Source organism: Bombus huntii, unplaced genomic scaffold, assembly GCF_024542735.1.
Source record: "Bombus huntii isolate Logan2020A unplaced genomic scaffold, iyBomHunt1.1 ctg00000125.1, whole genome shotgun sequence".
Classification (NCBI taxonomy): Eukaryota; Metazoa; Arthropoda; class Insecta; order Hymenoptera; family Apidae; genus Bombus; species Bombus huntii.
Window position 1 is genome coordinate 110,001 of NW_026099374.1, and position 7,630 is coordinate 117,630.

At 46.1% G+C, this 7,630-nt stretch overlaps 2 non-coding genes across 2 annotated transcripts in view; both read right to left on the minus strand.

The window, feature by feature from the left end:
• Nucleotides 1-48, minus strand: part of LOC126877148 (5.8S ribosomal RNA) — a 155-nt gene extending 107 nt beyond the window's left edge. Inside the window, exon 1 of the ribosomal RNA XR_007694791.1 lies at nucleotides 1-48. This exon is cut by the window's left edge and continues 107 nt beyond it. This is a non-coding gene — a ribosomal RNA (5.8S ribosomal RNA).
• A 3,386-nt stretch (nucleotides 49-3,434) lies between these two features.
• On the minus strand, nucleotides 3,435-5,357 carry LOC126877138 (small subunit ribosomal RNA). The gene has a single exon (XR_007694782.1). It is a non-coding gene; the product is annotated as a small subunit ribosomal RNA (ribosomal RNA).
• Between the last annotated feature and the right edge of the window lie 2,273 nt (nucleotides 5,358-7,630).

Here is a 7,630-nt window from a genome sequence, read left to right on the forward strand (position 1 = left end):
CTGCGTTCTTCATCGACCCACGAGCCAAGTGATCCACCGTTCAGGGTAATCTTTTATAAATTTACAACAGTTCAATACTCAAATGTACTCTTCTCGGTTCTAGCGAAGCCGAGTTCCGTCACGTTCGACCAACGGGAATCGAACGCGCAGAAGTCGCCATAGGATTGACGACACAAAAACGTTCGAAAAAAAAAGAAAACGACGAACGCGCGAAGATACGCGCGTTCGCCGGCCGGGCGTAAAGTACATTATGATATATAACAACCATCGAGATCGAAGCTCCGTTCGTCAGGAAACGACGGGGATATATACACCCGATTCTGAATCCTCTGTACAGCACACGATCTCGCGAACGAGTAAGCACGGTGGCTAGCCCATGTTATATATGTGTTTGATTCTACTCTCTCGTCCAATTATTCAAGAAACAGCGCGCGTGCATCTCTCCATCGTTCGGGTGATAGTAAAGATTCGATGGGATTCGCGCGGCCGTCCGCCTCGAGCGGTCTTTCGTCCCAATATCCAGAAGCAGAGTTTGAAAAACTCTAGCGACGGCACGGGTGTCCGACTCACGACATCGAGGTTTCGAAGCCGGCGATCCCCTCCGAACGGATGGCGACCACGCGACCGACTGAAAGCATGAAAAATCGACGAAAGATAGAACACATCTCCGTTCGGGTGGTGTTTTTTCTTTAAAAAAAAAAAAAAAAACAAAAATTCGATGGGACTCGCAGCCATCGTCCTCGCGCGGTCTTTCGTCCCGATATCCAGAAGCAGAGTTTGAAAAACTCTAGCGACGGCACGGGTGTCCGACTCACGACAACGAGGATAGACAGCCGGTCCCCTCCGAACGGGTTATGCGATGATAAACTCGATGAAACTTTAGTCTCGTTCAGGTAGTGTGTGTCTTGTAAATCAAAAATTCGATGGGACACGCATCCATCGTCCTCGCGCGGTCTTTCGTCCCAACATCCAGAAGCAGAGTTTGAAAAACTCTAGCGACGGCACGGGTGTCCGACTCACGACAACGAGGATAGACAGCCGGTCCCCTCTGAACGGTATATTATATATGAGATGATAGACGACAAACTGGATGAAACTTTAAGTCTCGTTCAGGTAGTGTGTAAATCAAAAATTCGATGGGACTCGCATCCGTCGTCCTCGCGCGGTCTTTCGTCCCGATATCCAGAAGCAGAGTTTGAAAAACTCTAGCGACGGCACGGGTGTCCGACTCACGACAACGAGGAAAGACAGCCGGTCCCCTCTGAACGGTATATTATATGAAACTTTAAGTCTCGTTCAGGTAGTGTGTAAGTCAAAAATTCGATGGGACTCGCATCCGTCGTCCTCGCGCGGTCTTTCGTCCCGATATCCAGAAGCAGAGTTTGAAAAACTCTAGCGACGGCACGGGTGTCCGACTCACGACAACGAGGATAGACAGCCGGTCCCCTCTGAACGGTATATTATATATGCGATGATAGACGACAAACTGGATGAAACTTTAAGTCTCGTTCAGGTAGTGTGTAAATAAAAAATTCGATGGGACTCGCATCCGTCGTCCTCGCGCGGTCTTTCGTCCCGATATCCAGAAGCAGAGTTTGAAAAACTCTAGCGACGGCACGGGTGTCCGACTCACGACAACGAGGAAAGACAGCCGGTCCCCTCTGAACGGTATATTATATGAAACTTTAAGTCTCGTTCAGGTAGTGTGTAAGTCAAAAATTCGATGGGACTCGCATCCGTCGTCCTCGCGCGGTCTTTCGTCCCGATATCCAGAAGCAGAGTTTGAAAAACTCTAGCGACGGCACGGGTGTCCGACTCACGACAACGAGGATAGACAGCCGGTCCCCTCTGAACGGTATATAATATGAAACTTTAAGTCTCGTTCAGGTAGTGTGTAAGTCAAAAATTCGATGGGACTCGCATCCGTCGTCCTCGCGCGGTCTTTCGTCCCGATATCCAGAAGCAGAGTTTGAAAAACTCTAGCGACGGCACGGGTGTCCGACTCACGACAACGAGGATAGACAGCCGGTCCCCTCTGAACGGTATATAATATACATTATGCGACGGTAGACGATCAACTAGACGAAACTTTAGTCTCGTTCAGGTGGTGTAAAAAAAATTCGATGGGATACGCACGCACGGCTGTCGTCGTCCTCGAGCGGTCTTTCGTCCCAATATCCAGAAGCAGAGTTTGAAAAACTCTAGCGACGGCACGGGTGTCCGACTCACGACATCGAGGCTTCGAAGCCGGCGGCGTTCCCCTCTGAACGAACTTCGGCTAGACTAGTTACGAATCGTTGCTACACATCGTCTTCATCGTCGTCGTCGTCGACATCGACATCATCATCATATCATCATCATCATCATCATCATCATCATCGGTCATCGTCGCATAGCGGGCCAACATCCACGCGATGCGTCTTCGTTCTAGGTTACCCGATCCACGAGTATGTTACACGTGGTTTCGTTATTTCGAACGAAACGACATACGAAGAGCACACGCCCTTTGGGTAGGAAGCACGTTTCGAGAACGACGAGAGTTTCGATGAAAGAGACGAGAGAAGTCGACGCAGAAGGTATCCATGGATCTTCGAAGAGAACCTTCGAAGATGTATATCGGTATCCTTTCGCTCTGCGCGACTCGCTACAAGTTCTTTCGCTCTCGTCGACTCGTTCTAGACGCTTCGTTCGATCCCAAAGAGGAGTCTTCGATATGTCCCGTTGCTAGGAGGAGAACAAACGCAACACAGACCACGAAACATAGAAGAGAATAGGCGAGCATGATCACTCCGACACGAGGCACTTTAGAGATTTTCTTATTAGTTTGCATGGACTTTTATATTTCGTTTGTACGGTTTCCACGATGCAAATACGAAATACGAGATCGTGACGGCGGGTCTTTCTGTGTACGGCCTCTCGCAGGCGCCACGACTGCATTTCTCTTTACACCTGGTTTCCATCGTAATTTTTTCGTTTGATATCGAGCCTTAACTTTTGTTGGCTCTTTCGAAGCTAGAGTTCCCTTTTATTAGAATTTCATATATATATATATTATATGTTATATGTTTTATTCGGAGACGGCGGGTCTTTCTGTTTACGACCTCACGCAGGCGCCTCGAATAAGTTTCATTCGCATTTCGTTTTTATACTTGTATATATATATCTCTTCATCCCGATGATCGAGAGAGAGTGCCACCTTCTCTTCGTATAATTCCGTAGCTGGAGGGTCGTCTCCTCCTTAAGAATATTTCTATTCGTGCCAACGGAGGTTGCCAAGCTCCCTGGCGTTTTCGTTTGTTAAAGTATATAGCTTGTTAATACGTCGTATATACTTTCGTCGATACAGGAGGAGTACGGCTCCTTACCGACCATTGTGATATATATTTCATAGTTTTTATATGTGTTCAAGTCAAATTCTTTTGGTATCGTATCGTTAATGATCCTTCCGCAGGTTCACCTACGGAAACCTTGTTACGACTTTTACTTCCTCTAAATGATCAAGTTTGGTCATCTTCCCGGTAACATCGGCAATGCTTATCACATTGGCCGCGCACCAGTCCGAAGACCTCACTAAATCATTCAATCGGTAGTAGCGACGGGCGGTGTGTACAAAGGGCAGGGACGTAATCAACGCGAGCTTATGACTCGCGCTTACTGGGAATTCCTCGTTCATGGGGAATAATTGCAAGCCCCAATCCCTAGCACGAAGGAGGTTCAGCGGGTTACCCGGGCCTTTCGGCCAGGGAAAACACGCTGATTCCTTCAGTGTAGCGCGCGTGCGGCCCAGAACATCTAAGGGCATCACAGACCTGTTATTGCTCAATCTCGTGCGGCTAGAAGCCGCCTGTTCCTCTAAGAAGATTTGTTTGTACGTTGGTAGTAAAAACCCACCGACCGAAGCCGGGGGCCTTCGAGATACCATAAGTTACGTCTATTTAGCAGGCTAGAGTCTCGTTCGTTATCGGAATTAACCAGACAAATCGCTCCACCAACTAAGAACGGCCATGCACCACCACCCACCGAATCAAGAAAGAGCTATCAATCTGTCAATCCTTCCGGTGTCCGGGCCTGGTGAGGTTTCCCGTGTTGAGTCAAATTAAGCCGCAGGCTCCACTCCTGGTGGTGCCCTTCCGTCAATTCCTTTAAGTTTCAGCTTTGCAACCATACTTCCCCCGGAACCCAAAAGCTTTGGTTTCCCGGAAGCTGCCCGCCGAGTCATCGGAGGAACTTCGGCGGATCGCTGGCTGGCATCGTTTATGGTTAGAACTAGGGCGGTATCTGATCGCCTTCGAACCTCTAACTTTCGTTCTTGATTAATGAAAACATTTTTGGCAAATGCTTTCGCTTCTGTCCGTCTTGCGACGATCCAAGAATTTCACCTCTAACGTCGCAATACGAATGCCCCCATCTGTCCCTATTAATCATTACCTCGGGGCTCCGAAAACCAACAAAATAGAACCGAGGTCCTATTCCATTATTCCATGCACACAGTATTCAGGCGAAGGTAGCCTGCTTTAAGCACTCTAATTTGTTCAAAGTAAACGTATCGGCCCACCTCGACACTCAGTGAAGAGCACCGCGATGGGATATTAGTTGGACCGCCCGCGAGGAGCTAAGCCCACCGATAGGACGTACCACATAATGCCAGTTAAACACCGCGAGCGGTGAACCGACACTGTGACACACAGATTCAACTACGAGCTTTTTAACCGCAACAACTTTAATATACGCTATTGGAGCTGGAATTACCGCGGCTGCTGGCACCAGACTTGCCCTCCAATTGGTCCTCGTTAAAGGATTTAAAGTGTACTCATTCCGATTACGGGGCCTCGGATGAGTCCCGTATCGTTATTTTTCGTCACTACCTCCCCGTGCCGGGAGTGGGTAATTTGCGCGCCTGCTGCCTTCCTTGGATGTGGTAGCTGTTTCTCAGGCTCCCTCTCCGGAATCGAACCCTGATTCCCCGTTACCCGTTACAACCATGGTAGGCGCAGAACCTACCATCGACAGTTGATAAGGCAGACATTTGAAAGATGCGTCGCCGGTGCTAGATGACCATGCGATCAGCACAAAGTTATTCAGAGTCACCAAAACAAACGATGGACGGACAGACGAGCCATCCGCCACCGATTGGTTTTGATCTAATAAAAGCATTCCTACCATCTCTGGTCGGAATCTGTTTGCATGTATTAGCTCTAGAATTACCACAGTTATCCAAGTAAATGTAGGTATGATCTAAGAAACCATAACTGATTTAATGAGCCATTCGCGGTTTCACCTTAATGCGGCATGTACTGAGACATGCATGGCTTAATCTTTGAGACAAGCATATGACTACTGGCAGGATCAACCAGGGATCTTATTCGTATAACAATTCTTATAAATTTCGTTTAAGTTCTCTTCGTGTCGTAGGTGGGACGTAAGCACCGTACGACGAGACTTTTCGTTCTTAAGATAGATATATCTATAAAATATATCTCCTAGCGACGTTCGAGATACACCCATAGTTCAGTAATAATCTTCGAACGCCGCTCGCAGCCACTTTGTAATTCTCAACTCCACCTCCTCTCTTCTCTCTCTCTCTTTCTCATAGTCTTATATAAAATGTTTAGAATCGTACTTCTAAAGGAACATTTCCATAATGCTGTCTTCGTGTAAAAAGACTTATTAGAATATCTTAGCGGTAAAGCACGTATACGCACCTCACGCTGAACGAACAAGCGCGTATCCCAGTGCGTCGCGCTGGACATACCGTAAGAATATTCTTTCAATCGGTAGAACATTTTCGGCAGAAGACATACTACGCAAAGATAGTACGCTCCTACCGCCTCATCGGATACTTCTGCGAAAGCAGAAGTTTTTATAGAAAGCAGACGGTTATACTCTTTTGAATGAATCGATGCTCAGTTAGTACAAGCACACACGCATCTAACAATTTTTGTTAGAATACGTACACACAGGTCACCAGCTTCCCGACTCAGGGGAACCTTGCCACGATATTTGGTCATTACGTCCAGGACAGCGACCCGCGGCGCAGCAGTGTAGAGAAAAAACCAGAACGAGAACGGAGGAACAGTCGAGAAATAGCGTAAAATACACTAAGACTCGAGGAGCGGTGACTGAATTCTCAACCGAGGCCGTAGAATAGCCACGCGCTCAACGCTGTTCCGACCGAACCGTCCGGCTCGACGTCTCTCTTATAGATACGAAAGCGCCAGCCGGAAGGCCGGCGCCGGCCGGGCTAGCGGCCGCGCGCTTACGGTGCAAAACCTCCGTAGCAACGTACCGTTCGGAAGGGACGCTGGAACTTAGTCTCGCGAACGCTCGATCACTACTATACAAAGCCAATATCCAACCATCGAAATACATTACCAGACGTTTTATTAACATAATAGAAATGCATTTTTACCAAAAAATTAATTTTTTTTTTCACCGAAAAATTGCATCAGTAAACATACTCTTTTATCGAATACGGACAAAAAATAAGTTTATAATCAATTACAATACGTTAAAATAAGTAGAAATATGCAAAAAAATATATACCTTGTAACGTTAATTAACGAAAAAATTAGAAAAATATCCCAGTCGTGTCAGTTCGACGAACGCTAATTTTTTGAAAAAATCGATAAAAATGTTTAATCCCGACGTATTTAATAGAGATAGAACGATTCCCGTAAAAAAATTTATACCTTGTAACGCTTTTTAACGAATAAACTCGAAAAAACTTTTTCGCCCTCGGAATTTTTCTAAGTCCCAACGTACCGGCTCGGAATTTTTCTATGTTCCAACGACCGGTCGTGTCGGTCCAAACGTTTTTATATCCGTCTGCCGACGATATAAACGCTTAATCCCGACGTATTTTATCGAGTTATAACGATTTCTTGAAAAATATTCGTACGTTATAACGCTTTTTAACGAATTAATCGAAAAAGAGTGTTCGGTCCGAAAATTTTCTAAGTACGAACGACCGGCCGCATAGGTCCGTTTTTAAAAATCGTTCTCGGACGGAAATAAACCATTAATCCCGACGTATTTCGTCGAGTTACGTCGATTTATGCAAAAAAATTCATACCTTGTAACGCTTTTTAACGAATAAACTCGAAAAAACTTTTTCGCCCTCGGAATTTTTCTAAGTCCCAACGTACCGGCTCGGAATTTTTCTATGTTCCAACGACCGGTCGTGTCGGTCCAAACGTTTTTATATCCGTCTGCCGACGATATAAACGCTTAATCCCGACGTATTTTATCGAGTTATAACGATTTCTTGAAAAATATTCGTACGTTATAACGCTTTTTAACGAATTAATCGAAAAAGAGTGTGTCGGTCCGAAAATTTTCTAAGTACGAACGACCGGCCGCATAGGTCCGTTTTTAAAAATCGTTCTCGGACGGAAATAAACCATTAATCCCGACGTATTTCGTCGAGTTACGTCGATTTATGCAAAAAAATTCATACCTTGTAACGCTTTTTAACGAATAAACTCGAAAAAACTTTTTCGCCCTCGGAATTTTTCTAAGTCCCAACGTACCGGCTCGGAATTTTTCTATGTTCCAACGACCGGTCGTGTCGGTCCAAACGTTTTTATATCCGTCTGCCGACGATATAAACGCTTAATCCCGACGTATTTTA